The 25,004-nt window shown below is 44.2% G+C and overlaps 1 protein-coding gene across 5 annotated transcripts in view; it reads left to right on the plus strand.

Moving 5' to 3' along the window:
* Window positions 1-25,004, plus strand: part of ADGRL3 (adhesion G protein-coupled receptor L3) — a 509,447-nt gene that overhangs the window by 86,986 nt on the left and 397,457 nt on the right. For all 5 annotated transcript variants that reach the window (XM_082759666.1, XM_082759667.1, XM_082759662.1 and 2 more), the window contains exon 2: window positions 10,843-10,908. The gene's annotated coding sequence lies outside the window, so the exon portion shown is untranslated. The remainder of the gene's footprint in view (window positions 1-10,842; window positions 10,909-25,004) is intronic.

Here is a 25,004-nt window from a genome sequence, read left to right on the forward strand (position 1 = left end):
TGGTATCTGGAGTAAGAAACCAAAGACAGTTGGAGTCGCTTCCAAAATAGCTGTAGTCAGAGATGTCTTCATATGTCTGTCATTTTTATATTTATGTATGTTTCACTTCTCAGAAAAAAGATGGTATTGAACACTTACTGCACAGTAACTTCTTGTGTACTGCTTGGCGGGGGGGTGGACTAGGTGATCTCCAGAGGTCCTATCCAGCCTGAAGCTTTCTGTGATCCTCTAACTGGGGAGACACTTCAAGGATTTTCCTTCAAGGATTCCTTAATGCTATGTCTCTTGTAGCATCCCTTAATGTCCTTGTAGCCTGTCCTTTTGGTAAAGGGTTATTTTCTGCATTAGGAGCAGCAGGAAGCTTTCTTTTTTTCTTTTTATATTTCTTTTTTTTTTTTTTCCTTCCCTTTTAATAATCTTTATTATTAGCTAGAGGGCCAATCCCCCTGGATTGCAATAGTAGATAATTTAGATAATTGAATTTGTGAGAATATCTGCAAAGAGACTCCTGTTTCCATGGTGGCTTTTGGCTCCTGCTCATTGCTGATCCTTATGGTGAAGATTTACAGCACATGTGTTGCAAGCTCACTCCTCACATTGGATTTTATTCACGTGCTTCGTTTTGTCAATGCAAGCAATGATGACCAAAAAGCCAAGGCACATCTTTTAATACCTTTTCTGCTATGTAAGCTCTTGCTTCTCATCCCAGTACAGGATTTCCAAAGCCTGTGCTCTGCTGGTGCCCCGAAGTTGGTGATATCTGATGTGTCAGAATTGCACACAATATTTTCCTTGACAGGTTGCAAAGCTCATAAAATGAGTTTGTGGAAGCTCACCTAAAGGTCATGGAAAGACGCTCATCGAAATCTGGCCGTGCTGGGACTTGTAGATTGGACCGCGTTATCTTGAGACAATGCAGCCTGTTAGCAATCTTCATTCTTGTGTCGGATATTAATGTGATCTAAGGCTGTGCCTGTATGCGAGGCCTTTAAACTCTGATGTGGGAAGGTCTTCCTTTGCACTTCAGGTGTTTACTAATGTCACCAAAATAGAAAAGGGGGTGGGCCTCCACATGAAGGAGGAACTGTGGCTGGTGAGCCACTCTAAATGAAAAGGTCAAGATAATTTTGCATTTCAGTCATATTAAATTCTAAGTTTCATGATAAATACATCTTTTTTAAAAAAAAAAAAAAGTTATTTAGGTGGCATAAAATTCCAGTGAAGGATGCTAGTGTCACGTTAATAATAATTAGTTAGAAGTGTGGAAAACTCATCTTGAGCAGCCTCTATTAGACGCTATCTCCAAATGAAATTTAAAGTAGGAGGTAATTTCTAGGTGCAATTAAAAACTTGTCAGAGTGGAGAAGCAACCACTTTCTGTCTCGTTTTGATTGTAAGCACTGTAATGAAGTGGAGCCGCCTGGCATTTCACTTCTTGGAGCCGGAGCATAGGCAGTCCTAGCGCAGCGCCTGGTGCCGTTGCGTTTCTAATGTGTTAGGCTCTGATGTTCTCGGAGGAAAAAAACGCGTAGAACTTTGTTTTCTATGGTAATCTTCTTATAAGGATTTTTTAAATAAGCCCCTGAAATATCAGCGGCCCTTACTTCAACCGTAACCGTTTCAAGATGTGATCTCTGCAGTAAGTTATTGAGTTAGCATGTGCGTAACTTTTCCTTCTCCCTGCCTGCCAGTTGCTGGGGGGGCAGTAATTGGAGCGCGGAGCCCTCCTTCCAGTATGTCCTCCCTGGCTGCATATTTCTGGACTCATTCTTTGCTTTTGTTTGCTTATCTTTTACAGTATTAAGGAATTCGATACGTACAAGAGGTGCCTCAACAACAGCCTTGGGGCACAGGTTTGGTTTCAGACCCAACCCTTTTTCCTTTGCTGTTTCTGCAGTCCCTGTGCATTGCTACAACTATCCCAGCCTATTTCTGGCCTGGGCAGCTCTTATAATCAGGTTGTTGATGGATTTCTGAATTCTGACTGTCTAGCACTGAGAATGAATTTGTGTGTCCCTGAACCTGGCTTTCTGACCTCGGTTTCCAAGAGCCATTCATCTTGTTTCAAGTTAGCAGAATTTGGGGTACGGTGTTATGGAGAGACCATCAGTGGGGCCAAGATAATTACTGTATGGTAGATTGCACGATTTTGTCTTCACGTTTCCCACAAGTGGGCCACTTAATAACAGGATCTGTGGGCGTTTTGTCATGATTTCTCACAAGGTTGGCCTTTCCAAAGGAACTACTGGGTGCCCAGGCAGAGAGATCTCGTTTTAACTCAAGAGTTATGGGACTAGATGCTCTTCAAATCCTTGGTGCCAGTGAGTATGGTGGGATTGCATCTCAGTTCAGGCACCAACTGTTCTCCATGAGGTTCAGTGAGATCCCTGTGGGGCCATCCACTTAGCAGTGTGTTTGCATAGTTCAGGATGCCCTTGGGCAGTGGTTTGCGATGGACCTTCATGAAGGACTCCTCAGCTGCTGTCAATGGCAATGCAGAGCTGGGTAGACGCCTCGCAGCTCCTATTTTAGGTTGCAAATGTTGGGATAGGGCTGCCTGGTGGCCTGCAGTCCTGCTTAAGGGTTTGCCATGTCCTGTCTCGCAACAGATCACAAAGCCGATGATGTAGGTTTTGAAGAGTGCTGTTTTGGGAAAGGACAAAAGTCCATAAAGCAAAATTAAAGCTAATTACGGCTTGAACTTGTGCATAGCAGAAAGGTTGCTTTAACCCTCTTCTATAAGGATATTTAAAGAAACTCTCAGAAGATTGATTTAGCGTGGAAGGGATGGGGACAGCATCTCCTAAGTTGGGATGGTGGTGTCTGGTGGGATTTTGGCTTTGTGTGTGGTGTTTTGGTAAGGATTGGCAGGGTTCTAGGCTTGTGTAGTGCTACGCATTTTATGGCGTATTTAAATGTCTATAATATAAATAGCTTTACCATCAGAAGGCATAAATGTCAGCCTATTGACACATTATAAAGACACAAATGGAATGTAGCCTGGCAGACTGGTGCTGGTTTTGAGATTTAATAGTACATCTGTATCATTTATCCCAGTGGGAAATAACACAGGATGTTGCCTTGTAATTTTTTACTACTGTATAATAAAACGTAACCATAATAAATGGTGTCTAAGCAAGTAACACAGCAGATCCTGGATTTCATCCAGTTTGTCTTCACCACTTTTCGTAGGTTAGCTTGCCCCCCCAACTTTAGGCAACATACTATTTTGACTGCATACAAATTGAATGTGGTTCCCTTTAATGCGTTACATACATACAGAGAAGGAGACCCCTCCTGTGCCAAATGCATCCCACCTCTCGGTTTGCTGGGGTTAGCAGTGTGCTGTGTTCATTCCTCTTTAAATCATTCACATCCTGAGCTGAACTGTCTTTGAAGGGATCTGTTATGCATTTCTTCATTTCAAGAATGCCTCTGCACGTTGATGGCTTTTCCAAATGTCTGTGCAGTGGTACAGCATTATGTGGAAGTAGCCTTTTTACAAAAATTCAAGTAACATGTCATCTAATTCAAGCAACAGTATTTCTTCGAAGTGTTACCAGTCTTGTGCGAGCTGAGAGGAAGGATTTGGTGGGTTCATCTTGTTAAATTTAACTCATCGCTTGTTTCCTTCCCAGAGCTGCTGGGGCATCCAAGCTTGTATAGTGCTACACATTTTATGGCATATTTAAATATCTATAATATTTATTTTTATGGGATGAGGGTGCACTGGGTCTAGGATGGCAGCATGTCTTCTCTAGGCTCAGACTCATGTTTTGCGTTGACAAATGGACCACGAAGAACTGGTGCGTGCTGCTTCCCCTCTTTCTAGCAGGCCTTGGCTTCATCTTTGGGGCTTGGAGGGTGATGTCTCCCTCTAGCTGGAAGCAGCAGGGCCAACGTTTTGTCCTGCTTGGGAGGTGCTCTGTCCCGTCCAGTGCTGGCTCTACCCTAATTGCAGGGTCTGGGCTGTTCCACTGCTGCAGGCTCTGAGCTTTTTTTTAAAGGCAGGAGAAGTCTGAGAAGTGCTCCACGTGCATTTAGGCATTTCTGCGGGGGCCCAATATGCAGAAGGGCTCTCTGAGTGCTTTCTAACATCTGGCCTATGATGCTCCAAGTGAAGAGAAATATGAAAACATTATTCTGTGCATATGAGAGTATTGCACATTTGTAAAAAGACAATTAGCATAGAAATGAGGGAGGCTTTTGATTCATCAAGTAGATTCAACAGACTGTGTCATTTCCTTGATTCTCATTTTAATTAGGATTAATCAGTTTTATCTCCTAAGGTCTTTGCTGGGAATTTACATGAAACAGAAGACTTTGGTCAGCGGTGTGCCAGTGTAATAGCCCCTGCTTGAAGAAATCCAGCTGTGACACGTATACGCAGGATTAGATTTGGCAGGACCCCAGGCTCCCTTCTCCTCTCAAATTAAATGACTTGCTGTTGCAGGCAACCCACTGGGTCTTCCAATACCAGGGCCTGAGCTTCACATAGCTGCCTGGTTGCTTGCTTCCAAACCCACTTGGGACTAGTATATTGCTTGGAAAAGTCCCTGGGATGCCAGCGTGAAATAATGGCTGCTTTCTGCTCCAAAGACACACACAAAAGTCTCGCTTAATCCCAGCAGCCATCCATCCCCACAGCTGGGAGCTACAGCCAGTGGAGACAAAATGGAGCTGACCTTTTTATCCTCAAACTCAATATATTTCACAGAAGCATATGGCTTTGGACGGAGTTTTCTCAGGTTCTGTTTGATATGTTAGAAGTGGAAAATGAGGGAAGGGAGCCAGGTAGTTATATTGGAAAGAGAACAGTGTCCCAGCTGCCTCGTAGGGGAGAACGTGAGGCTTAAGTGTGTGTTCTGCATGATGCAGAGCAGAAGCGTGATTCCAACATCCCTGAGGTGAGAGATGCTGTCCCAGTACTAGGCACTGTTCTATTTTTCTTTTTTCTTTTGTTTTTCTTTCTTTTTTTGCTCCTTTCTTCCTCCATTTATTTTTTTAATCTTTATATTTTTCAAAGTCTCTTTCTCATCCCATTGAGATTAAAAAAAAAAAAAAAGAAATCTTTAAACAGGAATCAAATCCATCTTTCTGTTTCAGTCGCTAGATGTATTTAAGACCGACAAATTCCACTTCGGAAATTAGAGTCATTTGCAAACACAATGAGTATTTTATTGTGATTGTTTTCCTGTACCTAAAATAGATGTCTTGCTATGAAAGCTTCCCTGGAATATGTAGGTGAAAATTTAGCTTGCAATTTGTTTCCTTTAGTGGAAAGGATGTGATTGTTACAGAACGTATGAAATGTAAATATTTTACTATTAATTATGGCAGAACAAAATTTCATCCACATGGGCACCACAACAGTAAGGGTGGCAGGCTTTAAGTGTCTTCCACTCAGATAACAGATTTGAAAGCTATGAGGCATGTGAACAAGAAGAAAATGGAGACAGAAGGCAAAAAATCGCTGAAGGGAAAATCCTCCTGAAAGCCCACAAAGCATTTTCAAGCTTGCAGAAATGACCTGCTCTGTTCCTGTTACACAGAAGTGTTAAAATGAGAGCAGACGACCCCTCTACCCCAAATCATTCATCTGTTATGTCTGTGATGTATTTAGACTGAGTCCTTTCCCAGATGCTGTGGGTCTGTCGGTTCCAGTGGAAATTAATGGGATTTTACCATTTGCTTTGAGAAAAAGAGGACTGGACTTTCTCTTGCCGTCTTTGGCAGGAAGGAGAGAAGAGCTTTTCTGTCTGCTCGCTTTAAATATTGCATCTTTTTAAGCCTTTTTGCCAGATAGGCTAATTTGTGTTACTGCAATATACCATGTTAGAAAATTACAGAGGTTAATGTACAGCCCTGTGATACACAACCATAATGGTAGACTCTAATGTTTTTTAAATGGTAAACCGAACGAATTCATAATACGAGTTGCCCTGAATTGCCTGTAACTCTTGCCAAAGATTAGTTTAGCATTGCTTTTAATATTTTATGTGCTAAAGTTGTTTACAAAGACTAAAAGCTTCCCTTACTTTGCACACTAGTACTTCGTCCTTTCACAGTACAAAGCATAACAGAAGCACTCTCTTGCAGACTAATTGTATGGCAGGAGGTTTGACTAAATTGCAGTTAGACTGGCTTTGAAAGATTTTTCTAGTAATCAGTGAAAACTATATCAGATTTATGGTGTCGTATCCCGTCTGGGTAGTTAGAAACCTAATCTTTCGCAATATCACTAGTTGCATATTAATATTTTTAAGTATCTAAAATACAACTGAATGACATAGGAGGTTTTGACTTTAAATGTTACCGTAGAGATTTGACTGTCCATAATCCCATTAAAATAGAAGAGTACAAGATAAAACGATCCATTTGCAATTATAATTGTGCACACCGAGATTGACCATTCCTTAAAGAATTGGAAATGCAAGATGGAGAAGGGCACTTGAGCAATCGCTCTGTGTTGAAAGCATTGATGGAAGAATAAAACGTTGAGGGGGATCGATTGGTCAGTAATGTGCTCGAAACATATGGGAAGAATTTCTATGGAAGGGGAAAGGAAGTGCACAATGGGAGAGGGGCAAAAGCTGGCACGTGGCACCGGCAGAGCAGGCTCCCTGTGGCTGTGTCCTGCTTTTCCATCCCTCTTACTCCAACAGGTCAAGAGGATCTAAGCCTGTAGCATCCCATGCGACTATATTCTGCGTGTCTTTGAGGTGTATGTGTCAGGTGAAAAGCAGAGAGGTGGCGGAGATGTCCTCCATCAGGTGGTACGCACACTTCTATTACTAAGTGACAACTTTGGTTCGTCACAAGGCAGGCACTCATCCACTTCTGTCGTGTGGTGGGTGTTTAGCTGCTCACCTTGTAGGGTTTTGTCACCTTGTAGGGTTGGGTCGACCATTCCTCTTTGCATGATTCAGTGTTTGGGTGCCTTGTTGTCAAAGGACTGGGTGCACACCTGTCCTCTACTAAAATGTCTGTCATGGGATGCTGAAGATACTGAGCAACGGGGGCAGTAAGTATGGGCTGTTGTTTTAAAGCTGGTCTCTGCTTAGGTCCAAGCGGCTTTTGCAGAGGGAAAAAGGGCCTGGGGAAACAGCAGGTGTATTTTTGCCTCCCTTACTGTCTTACAGCTGTGATGCCCACTTAAGGTAACTCACTGCCGTGGCTAGCTTTGTGTGGAGAGCCACCACGAAAACATGTGTTACAGCAGAGAACAGCAAAGAAGAATGCTATGAACCCCTTAACCTGCTTTTGGCACTTGATAAATAAAGTGTGTTAGTTGATCAGCTTTGTACTGGGGAGTCAGCACGGCCTCATAAACAGGGCTGTGGCTGAACAGCTGAGGAGATGGGCTTTGTTCTAGCTCCCCCAGTGGCCTGCTGTTTGACCTTGAGCAACTTTTTTTTTTTTTGTCTCCATGCCTTTCTTTCTGCTATTCTTTGATTTCCTCATCTTCTTGGAGGATGAGCTCTTCGGGAGAGAGATTTGTTTGCATTGTGTTCTGTGAACAATGAAGTCTGAGCCTAGCCAGCGCCTCTAGGGGCTTCTGTAACACAAATTATAATTGTTAGCTTTAATCACTTTCATCAAAAAAAAAAAAAAAAGGTTGGTAATGGAGGATGTCAATGTGCGGGTTTGGGAAAGATCTGTAAGGGTGCATGTTAATTAAGCCACTGTAGGTGGAAAGTTCGTGGTTTGGTTTCACAGGGCTGATGCAGAGATGCTGGTGCCCAGGGGTGATGCCGTGCTGCTCCGTATGGGTTTTCAGCCCCAAAAGCACTGAGCTGGGTGCTCGCTGCTGTACTGGAGCAAAGGCAGAACACCAGCGACTGGTCGGCATTTGGCGTTGTGGCGAAGACAGCAGCTTGTGGGTGAGCCATCCCACCGTGATGGATTCTCCTCCCAGCCTTCGCTGTTGCTGAACAGACAGTGTTTATCATTCCTCTCCCTAATAGCCGCTTCTGTTTTGGCACAGGGGCGAAGCAATGCACTGGTTTGCAGATTAATCGCCCTTCTTTTGGCATCCAGAGAGGCAGAGCAGCATGCCCGTGTCCTGCTCAGGCGGATGAGCTACTCACCATAGCAGAAGACTCGGAAACATCTAGCCACACGAACGCTAGCAGTCACGTTAGGAAGAGCAGGCTTTGTTGAAGTATGTATGCTACCCCTTTACGAGTAATCCCTGCAGGTAGAGCTCCAAATAACATGGGACAGAGCAAGAGGGAGACGATGGTTCCCCCACTCCATCAGTATCTGAAGTGAAGCCTCATGCCAGAGTGCGCTTGTGGCTCACAAATGTGACCCCGAGCCCATAGTCCAGGCTGAGTACAGCTGGGTGAGGAATGACGAATGCCTCCTGAGAAGAAGTGCTGTTGGTTTCAGAGCAGGTTGGCAGAGTGATTCGGAAAGCAGTGAAAGAAAATAAAAAATGAGCTCCCACTGCACGGGGGGGCAGGCGCTGTAAGGCTGTGGGTGTTAACAGGAGTCAGAGATAAAGCAATGTCTCCTCCTTTAATGTGTTCGTTCTGTGTTTTAGGGCATCATCTAACGCTAAACCCCTGTAGTGCCTGCTCTGCACCCACTCCCAGTCAGTTCTGACTCTCTAGCAAGTATTTTGCAAAATCTTTGCTGTGCAGGAGTCCAGGTATTGTTCCCTTCCGTGAGTAAAATAAGAGCAAAAATTCCCCAAACCGCATTTGAAATCTGCATAGAAATAGCATATGGCAGAGGCCAACCCAAGGTTATACACTTGACATTTGGGGAGGGAAAGCAAGAAAGATTTACCAGTCAGTACGCTCACATTATGATAAAATAAAGGTAAGTTGTGAGGCGAACACGCACTGAATCCTTAAAGCAGCACAGCAGAGCCATAAACCACTGTATGTTGTGCTATCTCTAGCCCTTTACGACCTAAGCAGAAGCAAAACCCCGAGTATCATAAATGAAACAAAGATCTTGTCTTAATTTCATTTAAAAAGTCATTGCAAGGTAATGGGGTAGCAGGCATTAACTTGCTCGGTCTCTGCGAACCACCGCTCCTGCTCTAAACAGCTGCCATCAAACTGGTGATTCTCCAGCAGCTTCTCGGAGTCAGGTGGAGTTTTTGCAATAAAATATAAGTAGAGTAGTCTAAACAAATAGCACTTTTCCTAGAAATCAAGTATATGGATGCCCTCCTGAGGTGTTGCCTGGTCTGCTCTGCAGTTGCAAAAGCGTTTTTCCTACTGAACCGGTGTATATTTGATCAAAATCCAAGGCTGCAAACAGCTCACATCTGGGGACTTTTTCATTTGTACAATGAGAAATAATGGCCAGTCTTACCCTGAGTTTGCCTGTACATTTCTTAGATCGTCCACAACCTGTTTATTGCTTACAGAGGCAATTTTGCTGACGTACAGGCACGGAATAGTCTCTTTTTCTTCCCGAGCATTCATTCTTGCCTATTATGGAGAAATCACTCAAAAACTGGCACGCATGCTGGACTCTCCAGCATTGTTTTAAGTTTTAATTTACTTCTGACTTCTAAGGTTACTGCGTACAAGTGACTGCTCCTTTAGTACGTAAATAAGATTAGTTATGCACTGGGGACCGATGCCTCAGCCATATGAGCTCCTTCCTTTCCTGCTCCCCGGGGACTGTCTGTTGAAGAATACATGGAGCTGGGGTGAAATTTTCATCGGGGCATCAGAGATTAAAGACGACCGTTCTAGATCAGTTGTGCTGTGAAAGCACAGCCCTAGGCTGCTGGTTTTTGTCTGCAGAGTTTTTATGGTATGGGATGTGGGGTAGGGAACTGGGGCCATGGCAATGGATGGAGGGGGAAAGCTGTCCTGCAGTCCATATCAGGAAAGGTTTTAGGGACCTGCTGCCACACGGAAGCAACTGGACACAACATGGGATCCTTCTGTTTTCAGGCTTTGCAGTTGCTGTTTGCCATTTTGACATACTTCTTCAAATTTTATATCTTTCCTTGGAAACAAGATGTGGGGAGGTGAAGTCATTGCTATATCTCTTCTGTGGATTTTTTTTATTTTATTTTCTAATTGACTGAATGGGGGTGGGTAGCATCCCAGGGTCCTGCGCCGTCCAGCTTGGCTCTGACAAAACTGATTCCCACTGACATTTCATCTGTAGCAACCCCAGCTAGGAGGAGCAAATTTTCACGTGCAATTGCTACCAGTAAACTCAGCGCTGCCAGGAGGCTGACTTGGATCCATGCTTTTCATGCTTTTACCAATTAACGTTACATTTAGCATCTAGCACTATGTGTAGAAGAAAATACTGAAGATATAAGGGGAGGAAATTTATAGTGTAACTGTTGAGGAACAGGAAATAGCATCCTTACAATTAGAATTCATTTTATGTTATTTGCAAACCAGATGTTTCTTTAATATTCTGGCGCAGAAACCTCTAAAACCATGTGATAAATCCTCAAGTATAAAAGCAGTTTATCCAGATCCTGTTGGTGACTGTCATGGTGTATATGTGCATATATGTTCACACTTATTTGAAAGTTACCTGTATCTCTTTTTTTTTTTTCTTGATTTTTCCCGTCGGCAATGATAGGTTCCCCTGATTTTTCATGCATCCTTTGATAGCTGCGTGCTATTACTGTCTTTCGATACAGAGATACGCTACATAAAGATTAAAATAAATTGTACAGGCTCTTAAAAATCAGATCTGTTGTCCAAAAACATTTGTTCCTTGCTGTATCCTCTGTCGCAGAGGACGTTTATGTATTTCTGTAGAGCAGAAAGTTCATGAGTGCCTAATAAGTCCTCAGAGGCAAGTATAAATGTTTTTTAATTATTTTTTTCTCTTTGTTTCCAGAAATGCTGAATTCGGTACTCTGCAAAGCTAGCGTATGGATTTTTAGCACCTGAAGAACAAGAAAAGGTAATTACTGCATCTCAAAGTCTACCTTTATTTGTTAGCCATGCTAAAATGTTAAACCTCTCGAACTGATTATGTTGTGTGAGCCTGTAGCATTGTCTCTGTATGTGGGTTTTGTGTATTTCAGTTTTCAGTTATGCATTCACAGTTGTTTCTTGAAAATATTTCTCTATGGAAAGGGAGCAGGGAAACAAAGGCAGCAAAGCATAAAGATGCTGAAGTAAAATGTTACGGAATAACATAGTGTGAATTGTTTCAGTGCATGTAAATGTGAAACAGGTAAAAGAGAAAATCAAGGTTTAGGTGTGCCAATGGAAAATGCTGTGGAGCTCTTTATATTTGCAAGGGCACCTCAGACAGCCTTGTAGCACAGGGGGCAGGTATCAAAGGAGACTCGGTTTTCAGCACTGCAACAGCAGCCTCCCCATGTTTTGGTGACCAGGTCACTCGTGGGGTGGTGCACCCTGCTCTGGGGGTCGTGAGGTCTTCTGCTGCCTGTGAGCCTGCTTCCTTCAGTCAGGTCTTCTGATCCTCTCAGGTTGTGACATTTTGCTTGGGTATTGCAGCTCGACAGGGCTGTTGCTCAGTTGCTGGTGTTAAACAAAATGCTGGTCATCAAACTTTCATGAGCCACTTTGCCAGGGGCTGCATCTTGACAGAGTAGGCTCTGGAAAGCAGCGAGGAAAGTGGTGCAGCTTCGTTCAGCCACTGTCTCGTGTATTTTGTTCCACCTTCTTTCCAAGGCTGAGAGGCAAGCACCTCTGCAGGACCTAGTGTGTTTTGGCACTTTCCATCTTTCTGGAGGCAAGTGACGTACAAGTTGGGCAAGGAAGGCATGGCCATGTTGAAGAATCATGGTCCTATTTCATCCGGTTCCTCCTTCTAGCTGTATAAATGTAATTACTTCAAATTGAGGAGAGATGCCTACATGCAGATGCCACAGTATGGAGAGCAAAAGGAAATATATAATGTGAAGTCTGTACACGTAGGTATAAAAAAGCTAGCACGGTGATATTTAAAAACACAGATGTGAAGTGATATGAAGAGCACAAACAGGGAATGTTGTAGGGTCAGGAAGGCTTCTGTATGCACCCCTAACTTAAGAGTGCATAACTTCTTATGAGCCACTTAATTTCATCGTTTTGGTTTGAAAAATGCATGTGAGTGACATCTTGTGTTCAGTATGTCTGCAGTGCTGTACTGCTGGTCACAGACTCACAGAATGGCTGAGGTGGGAAGGGACCTCTGGAGATCATCTGGTCCAACCTCCCTGCTGAGCAGGATCACCTAGAGCACATTGCTCAGGATGGCATCCAGGTGGGTTTTGGATATCTCCACAGAAGGAGACTCCACAACCTCTCTGGGCAGCCTGTCCCAGTGCTCTGTCACTCTCCCAGTAAAGAAGTGCCTTCTCAAATAATTAGCACGTGCATTTTAGAGGCAGTATGTAAACAAAGATGGCAAGCACAGACAGATCATGTAAGTGGACCGATGCCACCTTTGTGTATCAGTATTACAGTTCTTTGAAAGCCCATTTTCCTGCACAGCAAATGCAAGCGTCGTCTCAGTTCTCAGCAAATATGTTGAAAGACAATAAAAGGGCTTACCTTTGCAACTTGCTCTCATTCTTGTATATGTTTTGTGGTGGACTGCATTCTTCAGTTTAGTAGGAAATTATGACAGGAGAGGAAAAATATGAGATTGAAGGAGAAGCTCTAGGATCAAATAAACATTTGAACAAAATGCATTAAGTTTTTACAAACCACACTCCTCTGTAGTGTTGTCTCACAGTGTTTTGAATTTCCTTCCATCTGATGATGAATGGGACTCTTTTTTTGTTGGGTACTCCCATTAGGATTTACAGTGTCATATAAAACCGTAAAGCGTTGTGTGACCATCCCCAGCTCTCTTCTCTGCCCTTGGACTGTTACGATGTATATGGGAAGTGTACAATAACTGTCATGGGGACTCAAGCAATTCATTGCTCTGAGTGTGAGGTTATTTTATCCATGTTAAAAAGAGAAACTCAAAAATCCAATTTCTTTTAAATCATAAATTTTAAAAAGGCAGTAATGGAAAGGTGTTTTGTACATTTTTTTCCCCCTAGGTATCTTGCAGATTACAGTAACGTGCTATGTAGTGGCAAAGACAAGAACTCTGCTGCACTGTGGAGTTCACTGGTATTTTGATTACTTGGTTCTCTTCTTTAAAAAAGTAAAAGATTAGTCTCTTAAGTTATCCGATCAATTTAAAATGATCTCGGGCAATCCGATCCTTTATATTTATTTATGCTTTTGGTACAGTTTTAAGGAGATTTCTAAGAAATCTGTATTTCTTGTTGCAAGCAAGGAAAGAACTAAATATACCCCCAGATTCATCATGGCTAAGTGCTTTCAAAGGACTTGCAATGAAATTCCCTGTGCTTTAATGCAATGTGGCTCAAACGGGAATTATTCCCACTGGGTTTCTTAAAAGCTATAGGCATTGTTTTAAAGTTCAGACATAAACAATACTCTAAGTAGATAAGGTTTTGCGTGTTGCAAGGAAATGGCCACTCCTGTTGTTATGCGTGATCAATATGTCATTTCTATCAGCTTCTCCTGTGCTCTGAGGTCAGGTCACACACAATTCTTTCAAGCCCATGAAACGGATCCCACAGAGACATTTAGCTCTGTTGACTGCACGAGCAGGGCAACCACCAGCTCCGTAATTTCTCAAGACCTGGATTCAGCAGTGTCCTTTCGATTAGTACAGCGTGTCACCAGGTTGCTGCGGCCAGGTTAGGTACGTGTCAGATGCTTGCACCATTTTCATCTTACTGAATAGATTCTAGCTTCTCCATGTGCGTGCCATCTATCCCTGGAAAAGCATTGCCTCATCTTCTGGGAGAGGTGACCTCCATGTGGGTGTTCACCCCCACGAAGAAGGAGTCGAGGGCTTTCTGCAGATGGAGTTGACTTCACTCCACGTGAGGGTCTGCTCTTGTCTTGGCTCAGCTGTTAGCATCGGTCCGAAATTCTAGAAATTGAGATTTTGCTTTTATTCTCTGCTTGCTCAGGCCAACGTAAGAGATCCCAAGGCTCAAGGGCATCAGCAGCGCTCTCTTCTTTTGTACTCTGTGCCTTTTTTTCTTTTTTAACTGGCTGGCCATGACATTAAGATTTCTAATTAATTTAGAAACCACAGGCAGTTGAAGAGAGTGAGCAATGTAATAACTGGGCCATGGGGCAGAGTAAAAGCACATCAATTATTCAGGCAGTCGCTGCTGCTTATTCCCTTCCCGGAGCTGCGCTGGCTGTCAGTGTGTGTCAGCTATGCCGCTAATGCCCTTCAGAATTTACATGCATAAACAGTGGCCTTTTAAAATCTGCACGAGGATAACTTCAGCATTTCCAACGCTGGCTGCCAGGTGAAGCGTGCTGCCTGGTGAGCACTCGGGGTCCCAGCCAGTATTTCGGGTGCATTGTTCAAAATGGGGATTTTGGCAGGCACCTCCACCAGAAGCCTCTGCAGTGAAGTTATGCCTCAAAAAGGTGAGGGGCAGCCTGAGCCGCGGGAAGGAGGAAACAGACCTGCTTTAAAATGCAGATCGTGTCTGAGAGCGTCCTCTCTGAGCAAGGGAACAGCAGCATCTCTTTTAATGTATCATCCTCTCCTGCTATTCCTGTGAAATCCCCAGAGTGGAAGCAAGGAAGTCACGGATGCCACCTGGGCTGGACCCAGTGTGGTTTCTCTACAGGGACAATCGCCTGCTAACCAAAGGTGCTTTTTCCTCCACTGTCTCCTCCTTAATGCTTTGACTTAGCAGTGGGGAAGTTGGGAAATGACGAAGCTCTTCTTGCAAGGAAGAAAGAGATCTGTGGGACCACAGTGATCACCTTACTTGGGTGCACTGCAGACTCCCCTGTTAGCAATGCCACAGTGAGCAACACTGATTTCCACACTGAACCCACGAGGGAACTGAAAACTGGGGACCCCGTTGGATTTTCTGCCGTGGACTCCAGGCAGAGAACAGAGCCTCATTTTCCTGTCTGGCCAGCACGCTTCTGCCTGCTGCCAGAGGCAGCCACCTTGCTTTTTAAAAAGTGGACTAATTTGTGAAGGCGATGATATAAAATGAGCCTTGCTAATTATGCGTTTTGCCGGCGAAATGACCAGCTTCAGTTTGGAAAATGCTGGCTGTAATTAACAGCGAAAGGCTTTATTCTCTGATCTGTGCAGCCATTTATGAATCACTTCTCCCCACGGAAACTTTTAAATCTGTCTCACTGGGGAGCCTGAGGAGGCACAGGTAAAATGGATTTGCTTTAATAGCTGTGGTTGTAACTTAAACACTTGAAATGATATTAAGCATCTTTCTCCATTAGCATTTCATGTTGATCCTGATGATATACCAGCCGAGGCTAAGACAGGATCAGCATTCATTAAGTGGAAGAAACTAAACTCCGTAGACAAATGCTCCGGCTAAATGGGGCCTTCATTGCACTGAGAACAAGAATGCAATTAGCTGAAATGTTTGTTTACAAAATCTAATTCCTGGGGAGTATCTTCTCAGATTGCCGCTTACATAGCTTTGGTTGGCTTTGTTGCCAAGGCTTGCAGTTGGACAGCGTTTGTAAAGCTTGGCTGTGACACGGGGATCGGTTCAACGTGCCATCGGAAACGTGGGTAAGGCTGAAGGGCATGGGCTGAGCAGGCAGGTGGGTCAGGGAGGTGCCCCTCTGGTGCTCCCAGATGGAAATAGGAGTGCTCAGATTTGTGAAGCCGCTCCAGCAAGGGGCATGGTGTGCTTCTGCCTCATTTCCCTGCAAGTTCAGCCTCTGTCGGGTTTAATCTGTGGCCTTTAGTGGATGGGTCTGAGCTGCTGGTTGCTCTCGTAGGCCAAAAGCCACGGGCAGGATGGGTCTGAGTTCTGCACATTACGGTGGAAGTGACTGTGCTGAGAAAGAAAAATGGGTTTGCTGGAGCAAGGAGCCAGCAGCCCCGCTGGATTAGGAGCCGCTGGGATTTCTGCTGGACAGGGTGGTCCTGTTGCCAGTGACACCTCAGACAGCAGACAATCTGCCTGCCCCTGCGTGTTTGCTTCCCTCTCAGAGGACACCTTGCAGAAAGGCACTTTTATTTCTGAACTGATGGACAGTCCTGGCATAACAATTGTCAGACGCCGGTTTTATTTGATACAGAGCTGCTGATCTGCCAGAATTTGTTTGTACATAACCCCAGTGTATTTTGCAGCAATTAGGTGTAGTTCCTAGCAAAATAGCTGGTAGATGCTCTAGATATTAAATGAGTGGGCTGACAAAAAGCTCAGGTGGTGAAGTGCCCATGGTGGGGTTTGATTAGTGTCTGCATAGCATTTGTGGAGTGTAAGTATCAGGTGTTCCAAGCATGTGTTGATACCAACAAAATATCAAGTATTGATTTTAAAGGATGTAATAAAAACTGAGTGTTGTTGTCAGCATCCTCCTGTCTCCATCTCAAGACTAAGCCAGGAAAATAAAAATAAATTCCAGATGGGTCAGGGATGCATCTTCCTGAGGGTACTGTCATGAAGAGCCTTGTACTGTTCTAGTACCGGCTGAGAAACTTGGGTAACCTCGGAAGGTGCCTTAGCACATCCGAGATGTGAGTTGTGCACTTGGCAATCCTACTTCTCCTCTGGTCACAGAAGGAGCCAGCAGGAAGCACGTTCCCATCAGCCCAGCACCACTATCCAGGTATAAGGTGGTTGGGATTTTTTAGTTTGTGTGTGTGTGTTTGGTTTGGTTGCTTGTTGGTTTTTGTTTGTTAAATTCAGGCCAATAACGTGGTTGAAAGGTTATATTTAAGTAAAGTAGGAGACAGGGGAAAACTGTTGTAGGGAAATGAAAACACGGCTTGTGGGAGCCAGGTGAGAAAACTGATCTTGACAAGAATAAAATGGCTCATGCCGCTTTTAATATTGGTTATGTACGGTGGGAAGGGAGGGTGGGGACTTGTTTTTTTTTTTTTTTTACTCTGTGCCTTTGCTCAGGTGATGAAGTGCCCGTGGTGGGGTTTGCTTCGTCACTGGATAGCATTTGGAGAGTAAAGCATCATACATTTTGAGCGTGTGTTGATACCAACAAAATATCAAGCATTAATTTTAAAGGCTGTAATAAAACATTACTTAGCACACGAGAATACGGTATGGCAGTATTTATTAGCTCATTTACTTCTTGCTATGTGCAGTAGCTCTACTTTCTTTGCAGTTTTTCTTGTGGCTTCCTTTCAAATGAATAGGTTGTCTGGACTTATTCATCAGGTGACATCGGGCAAGTAAGCATTTCCTGGACACATTTGCTTCATGTGTCTGGTGGCAAACATTAAACAGTTACCAGAATAATACAATTTCCTCCCCATTTGCTGAATACAGGATATTAATGGAATAGTCAGTATAATCTGTTTGGCAATGGCTTATAGGCATGTTAAATGACGGGGAACAGACTAATGAAGACCATCCTATTGATGGATAAGGGTGACAATTTACGAACCCCAGAGTAATTGAAATAAAACAAAGCTGCTTTTGCCTAATCTGCGGAGTGGCAGGCAACATGCAGATTTTCATGAGTATGTCCGCGCAGGGCCAGCGAGCTGCAGACCTCTGCAGGAGATCCTGATGGGATGGGGCTGCTGCAGAGCCCCCTTACCTCTTTGCAAGAAGGGAAGTCTTCAGGTCTTCCAGACATCCCAAGCATGACTTGTCGATGAGCTCCCAGACAGTCTTTGAGGTGTGGAGGTCCTGCTGCCTAACCCCCCGTGCAGTGCTCCCCTCCTCCAAGCAGCGAGAAGGGAATTGCAGAAGGTTCATGTAGGTTCAAGCCAGGCTGGAGGAAGGCAGAGGTATTTTGCAAGACAGGGACCTGACAGAGGCCCTGATGCAGCAGACAGTCTGAGTTCTGTGCAGAAATTTGCTGTGCTGGCACCAGATTTTCCTCCTGCTGGTAATATATTAAACCAAGGATGCATGGCCAGAGCTTCCACTTTAGTGCGGCCTTTGCTTGGGTGAGCGCTCCTTGCTTGAGGCTGCTCATGGTGTCCCTTGGGATTTGATGCTAATGCAGCATTTAAAACGCCACTTTTTCAGTGTAAACACTGGAGATGACAAATGCTTTCTTTAATTTGCAAGAAGCGTTCCTGGTGCTATGTAAAAACATATGCCCGAGAGTCTATTCTCAAGATGGTACAGGGGCCTGTTTCCTACGAAAGCTAATTGCACTATTAAGAGAAGACCCTGCTAAGTTAATAACATACATATATTTGTGTCATAAGCATATTTTTGCTGAGGTGATTGAAGTCCTGAATGGCTGCAAATTTTATTTGAAGTGTATTGCTCTCCCCTGTCCCTTCCCCTCCTCTTCCCCATGTCAAAATGATTCTGGAAATAGGAAATACTTAACCAGATCGAAGCACACAATTCGAATTGAAGACAGGCAGCATGTAACTGAGCTGTAGGGGAATTCGTGGTGCTGATGGCTCGAGGCTGATATTTTCCTGTGGGATATTGAGGAGGAAGCATCATTGCCAACAGGGCTGCATGCATTAAAGGTATTGAAAACCCAGGGGAACAGCAAGCACTGTGGTGGAGGTGGTGCTCTTGTGGTGGACTTCCATTTTGCCCTCCTCTGACATGACTTTGGCAGACACCCCAACCATCACAGGGGTGGGTCAAGAGGTTTATCTCTTGATAAAGAGATAAAGGCCCAGGGGAGAGCCTGAGCATGGGCCTGGGCCTGGGCCTTTTATTCCTTTCCTCCTCTTTCTCCTCCAGCACTGAGGGAAGGACTCATCCTTTCCAGGCTGGCCTCCCACCTCCTTTTGGCCTCCCACAATGCAGATAATCTTCATCTCCTCCTCACTTCCACAGACGGTTGCACTGCTATTAGGAGCTGGGCCTTGAGGTTTCATAGCAGCATGATTTGAATTAAGTCTAATTTAGACCAAAGTTTTAAGAGCTATCTCCCCTCCTTCCCATGCAAAATAAATTGGAGAGTTTAAATGCACTGTGTCTGGCTTAGAGGCATTTTCCTGCGGTTTATTACTTTGTTTTTTTATTGATGGGCTGTGTTTGCTCTCACATAAACTGATTAATTTGAAGTCGATGATTTGTTTCACAGGAGTTGTTTGCACGGGGATGAAGGCCGAATTAAGGATTTTTATGGGGTGGAAACTTTAGTTCCTACAGACTTCTTCAAGTCCTATTTCCTTACCCTGCAAAGTTTGTAGAAACTCAGATAAAGTGATCTTTGGCCGATACATGAAGATGCAACCTGTCAAAGTAACTTCAGGAAAAGCAGGTAGATATGCTGAATTACAGACAGCTTTTGAAAATTTCTGAATGTCCTGCTGAAGCAAAATGGAGCCTTTTTAAAGTGTAAGATGATCTGATTTTGATTCTTAATATCCAAAAATAAGAACAAAAATGGAAAAAATCAATACAATTATATTAAAATATGAAGGTATGCAAAGTACAGTAGCATTAGATATGTATTTTTTCACTATAAATACACCCCCAAGGAATCATTCTATTTTTAAGATGAACTTAGTATTAAGATAATGCAAAAGAAGTCTATAATTTATAACTCCAATTGGAGGTGAAGAAATTTAACATGTCAGCTTCTCTATTCATTACCCCAGCAGTCAAGACTAACAGGCTGTTCCTTCACCTTCGGTGTCAATCATTTAGATAGACCAATTATGGATTCAGTTAAAAATATATACATCAAAATGGGAAAAATGCAGCAGAAGAAGGTCCAACATACTAATTAAAAAAAAAAAAAAAAGTATATTTAGTCCTACACTTTGAGCCTCATGGCCAATACTCTCCAACTATTACTCTGGTCATTGTGGAGGTGCTGTATGGACTACACTGAGAAGTGGTTTTTCAATGTTTGTGTGTTGGAAAAAAAAATGGTGACAGCTGACAGTCACTCCTTGTACCATTTAGAAACCCTCATTGCTTGGTGGCCTGGAAACAAGAATTGGGAGGAGGAGAAAGATGAGGTCTTATATCGGTGTTTGGGCCATGGCTTTGCAGAGCTATCCACAGATGCCGAAACATGAGCATTCTGGATGGGTCGAGGTTGGTATTAATTTTCAACAATAGTTTTAGGAATTTTGAGCCTTCAGGTCTCCAGTACAGCTCTTCTTTAGCACTGAATTTAGAGGGTACTGTTTCCTCTTAAGATGTAGAATATAATTGCATTGACCTCTGTTCTGCCAGTACTAAATATTCAACATGCTCCAAAAAATCTGCAGAACTGGAAGTGGAAAATCAGATTCCTTATTGAGATGCATAAATAGTTGTGGGTTTAGTAATCTTGTTTTAAAGCAGCAGCGTTCCTTTGGGGTAAGTTTATTATGACAAAATATACATGACCAAACTTAAATATAGTTAACCTAATATGATCAGACTGATTTGGAGCAGAGGTAGGTCAACACTAAGTGCTTTTGAAAATCTCATCCAGGCTCTCTAGAGATTAAGGCTATGAGTGCAGAGCATCAGCCTAAGTCATGCTGAAGAGGCAGAAGGGATGTTTTTCAATGGAGAGAGGCTTCACTAGGAAATTAAGAGTACAAAACAGACTGGAGGGGTAAGAAAGAGCTGCACTCAGATGGGGAAATATGAAGCTTTGCCCCAGGCATGAGTTGCTGGGGCTTGAAAGTTAAGCCATTTGTTTGCATCCATAACACAGTGCTACCTGCAGTGTGTGTGTATGGGCAGACTTGCTAGTTTGGGGTGGGAAGGGCATCTTCTCCTGTGTTTTGAGCAGAACTGCTACATGTAGGGAGTACAGATCAGGCGCTTCAGGCTGCCAGCCTCAGGTTTCTCTTTGATTTTGTCTTCTTTCAAAAGAAGGCTTGTTGCAAAGCCTGTGTCCTTGGGTTTTGTAACATTCGCTGGAATCTCATAGTATGGGAACTCATTTCCAGTGCACTTTTTTTTCTTTCCTATTTTATTACTTAAAAGTGAAGTATTTTAGGTATTTGTGTGGGTAGAGTCTTGCTGTTAAACATGGGAAAAGGCTTGAGGGCTCTTTTCTCGAATCTCTATGAATAGCGCGTGTGACTGAGTTAGCAAAGGAGTTGATAATGTAAGGCCTAGTAGAGACCATGGAAAGAGTATCAGCATCCTTTCCATGCATGGTTTTCTACTGAAATAATTGTGAAATAGTTGTGATAATTTAAAGCGACCTCTAAGGTTTGAATTTGGCACCTAGATCATGTGGATGTGATATGAGATTTGTCTGGATCTGAGGCACGTAGCATCAGTCCATGTGCCATCAATGAGGTGATCCCTTCTGAATGCCTCACCCTCAGATGATCTTCATCATTAACACTTCATCCTGCAATAAAAAATCGAGGTGCCTATTATGGAAATTTTTGTAGAAAACAGTCTGTGGGGTCATTCATCTATATAATTCATCTGTGAGATGGGCTCAGTGTTTCAGTAGGCAGCTATCCTGCTTCCTCCTAGGAACTGGTTCGAGAAGGAGAGGAGGTGAACTCCCACAGCTGAGCTGCAGGGTAAGAAGCAACCACCTTTCTGCTTTACCACCCAAACTGGAAGATAGAGCGGTCCCATGCATTTTTGGGCCACTCCAAGCACATGGCCATCTCACCTCACAGAAAAGCCTCCCTGTGGCACAGCTTTCCCCACGGATACCCAGGCTTGCTTCACCAGGGCTGAAGGGATGTGTGGTCTGTCTATGCCCATGCCTGTCCTTCCAATACTTTGTTATATTGTTGGCAATTGCTATTAAAAACATACAAAAATGCTTGTCCCAGCATGCTGGGATGGTGCACTGGACCCCAGTCCAGCCAGTTGTGCAGAGGACTTGCAGTGAGGTTTACCCTGGTGCTATCTTCAAAAAAGTGACAGGAACAGTCGGATAAATCTGTTCTCTAAGGCTGGCACTGGCTCTGAGCCTGGTCTCACTCACACCGGTGTTGTGGTGGTCCAGCACAGTAACTCCTACTTCCAAAGGCCTGGTAATTAGGTGGGAATAGCACACACCCTCCAGATGCAGCCCATTAACCCTCCTCCACACACATGCCAAAAACTTGATAGCAGTTGAGAGGGACTAAAAGGCAGTAGGCACGCACTGTGGATTTGCCATTCAGCGTAACACCATGCTGCCTTTATCACGTGTCTGTGCACAGACGCTGCCCTGTGGCCTCAAAATCGCCCGCTCTCTTTTCTTGCCGAGCTGAGGGAGCCGAAAGGTCTGATCTGGAGCTGCTCTGCCCTGCTGGAGAATCGGCACTTGGCCCACGGCCAGTGGGTGGAGGTGCTTCCCTGGTAAGCTGGGGCATCCCGGCATGAGATGCGTGCAGCCTGCTGGTGCTTTCTCTTCACTCAGCGGCAGCTGTGTTATTTTAAGCCCCCAAAGGAAAGGCAGTCTTGCCAGTTTCCATAATATTTAAAGAGTCACTTTGTCTCTCCTTATAACTATTGTAGTTTATTCAAGTGACAGACTGATTTGCCGATGAAACTTCCTCTCGAACCATGTGTTCGCAATTTTAAGTGTGGTTCCTGCTATTAAAAAAAATGTTGCATAAGCAGTAAGTTTAGCCCTTAAACTGCAATAGTGTGGTGCCTTTTGTAAAAGCACGTAGCTGCTTTATGTATAAAAGTGCATGAGTTGAAATCAACCCCTCCTGGGTTGGTTTTTATGATCAACCATTGTATAGAGGAACACATACATCTCTTTAAGTGGATCTACACTTACAAAGTATTTTCCTTTGTGACTGACTTCTGCACATCCCTAATATTGCAGGGAGCCTGCAAAGGACTGGAAAGACGTTTTGTCTACATGTATGTATCCCTGGGCTGGACCTGGTACCCATATATATGAAGAAAAAAAAAAAAGAAAGAAAAAAAAAACACCTGCAAAAGCTCAAGTAGTCTACAGACAGAGGATAGGAAAGAAAAAGCAGCAGCACGTTGAGTAAACAGCTGGGGCAGGCCAGTGTAAGAGCAGGATGGTTATGGTGAGTGTAATGTGCGAAGTCACAGAACATCAGCTGGCTAATCAGTGTCGAATGATTTGTAGGCATCACAGCAGAGGTGAGTTTTAAGGAGATTTGAAGGAGAATGGTACTGTGGCTCTACGGTTTTGTACTCTTCACCTGCAGAAAGAACGACTCTGAAGAGGCACGAAGGTTATTGCTACAATGCTGTTTTTCTATGTATTTTTGTATTTTTTTTATATCTTTTCCTTAAGTATTTTTTCTTTCTTTTTGTCTTACTCTTTTTTGTTCGCGTTCTCTGCAGAACCTCTCTAATAAGACAGGGTGATTGTGGGTCTGGATGCCATGCTGTAAATGCCAGTTTTTAAACCAGCTGAGAATCTGGCCTGATATTTAGCACTCACACAGTACTTTCATCTTCAAAGTACTGTGCAAACGTTAATTAATTCTGCTGGGGAGCTCACAAGAAAGCGGTGTTGGAATAGTTATGCAGACTGCGGAGCAGAGAGAGATGGCAAGGACAATATTCCTAGGCTTGTGAGGTCTGTACTTACATACAAAATTCTGCAAAGGGCTCCACAACAAGTGGTTTCATGGGAGCAAAACCTACCTTAAGATGCCTGTTTTCTCCACCAAGTGGGTACTCAGTGCTTCCAAAGGAAGAGGTTATATCCCCACTGCTGCTGCCCTGCTTCAGAGACAGAGTGACCTGGGATTTCTGTGCCTGCGGCCACCTCTTCAGATGGATTCAGGCTTGTAGAGGCAGTAACCTCAGCAGCCAGGCAAGTTCTCTGCAGTTGCTAGGTGCTGAGAAAAAGGATGCGCAGAATCCAAAGGTGCAGTTGTGTGCTTTTCACGTGGAAAAATCTCACGAATGTATTAGATGTTTGCTGCACATGCAGACTTGGAGATGGACAGCTGCTAGGCTCACTACTTGTGGCTCTTTGCATATGCACAAATATTTTGCCCATGCAGATGTTGACCTTGTTATGAGTGAAAAGGCAGCAGGGGCAGTTTGTGATGTTAATCACAAGTCATTGCTTTCATGGCACAGCTGGCAAAATGGACTGTGCAGGAACACTTAATTTGTTCTTTATCAGGGCTGTGTAATCAGTCATCTTTACAGTGTGGGGCATGTGAACCTGCATGGGAGAGGATGAGGAGCTCCTACCACTGAATCCACTCAGCCAGTCATTTGTTGTTAAAAGGAACTTTCTAATGATGACACCTACCGACGCCAAGTAATTAGTACTGAACCGTGAAAATATAAGATTTGACTAACGCGGTATCAGTCAATTCCAGGTTGAAATGTGCATCTTGCTTGTAAGTTTCGTTTTCTTTCCAAGTCTTTCAAGGGCCATGAAGAAGCTGATGCAGGGAGAAGGGCTTTGCTTGAGGCAACACTGAACTGGTGCCTCAGACGGACAGGACGAGGGGCAGAGGCGAGGAGGGAGGTGGGCGATGCATTAGCAAGTTGCACTTCCAGTTTTCCAAGTCTTGGTCGTACCCCAGCACTTGACCTGAGAAATTTGTTGGCAAACATGAGGGAGGAAAAGGTAAGAAGTTCCAGGAGACCCATGTAGGCTGATGTGGGCAGATCTGCTGAGATCTTCAGGAAGACCTTACAGCAGCCTTCCAATACATAACAGGGTGCACATTGGACAGAGCTGGGCCAATAAGAGATGTGGTTTGTGCTCTGTGAGAGCAGATTTAAGAAAGGGAGAAAAAAACTCCTAGGAACAGCAGCTGGGAGAGAGAGAGGAGCGAGAAGAAGCCCTGCAGCCCCCAGGTGAGTGCAGCAGGAGGGCAGGAGGTGCTGCAGGCAGGCAGCAGCAGTTCCCCTGTGGCCTGTGCAGGGAGAGGCCCCTGGTGGAGCAGGCTGTCCCCCTGCAGCCCATGGGTCCCTCATGGAGCAGATCTCCACGCTGCAGCACCCCCATGGGTGGAGGAGCCCCCGGTGGAGCAGGTGGATGTGGCCTGGAGGAGGCTGCAGCCCATGGAGAGCCCCCGCAGGAGCAGGCCCCAGGCCGGAGCTGCAGCCCGTGGAGAGGAGCCCACGCAGGTCCCTTACAACCCAAACCATACTACGATTCCATGAAAAGGAAGGC

Source organism: Aythya marila, assembly GCF_965140915.1.
Source record: "Aythya marila genome assembly, chromosome: 4".
Lineage (NCBI taxonomy): Eukaryota > Metazoa > Chordata > Aves > Anseriformes > Anatidae > Aythya > Aythya marila.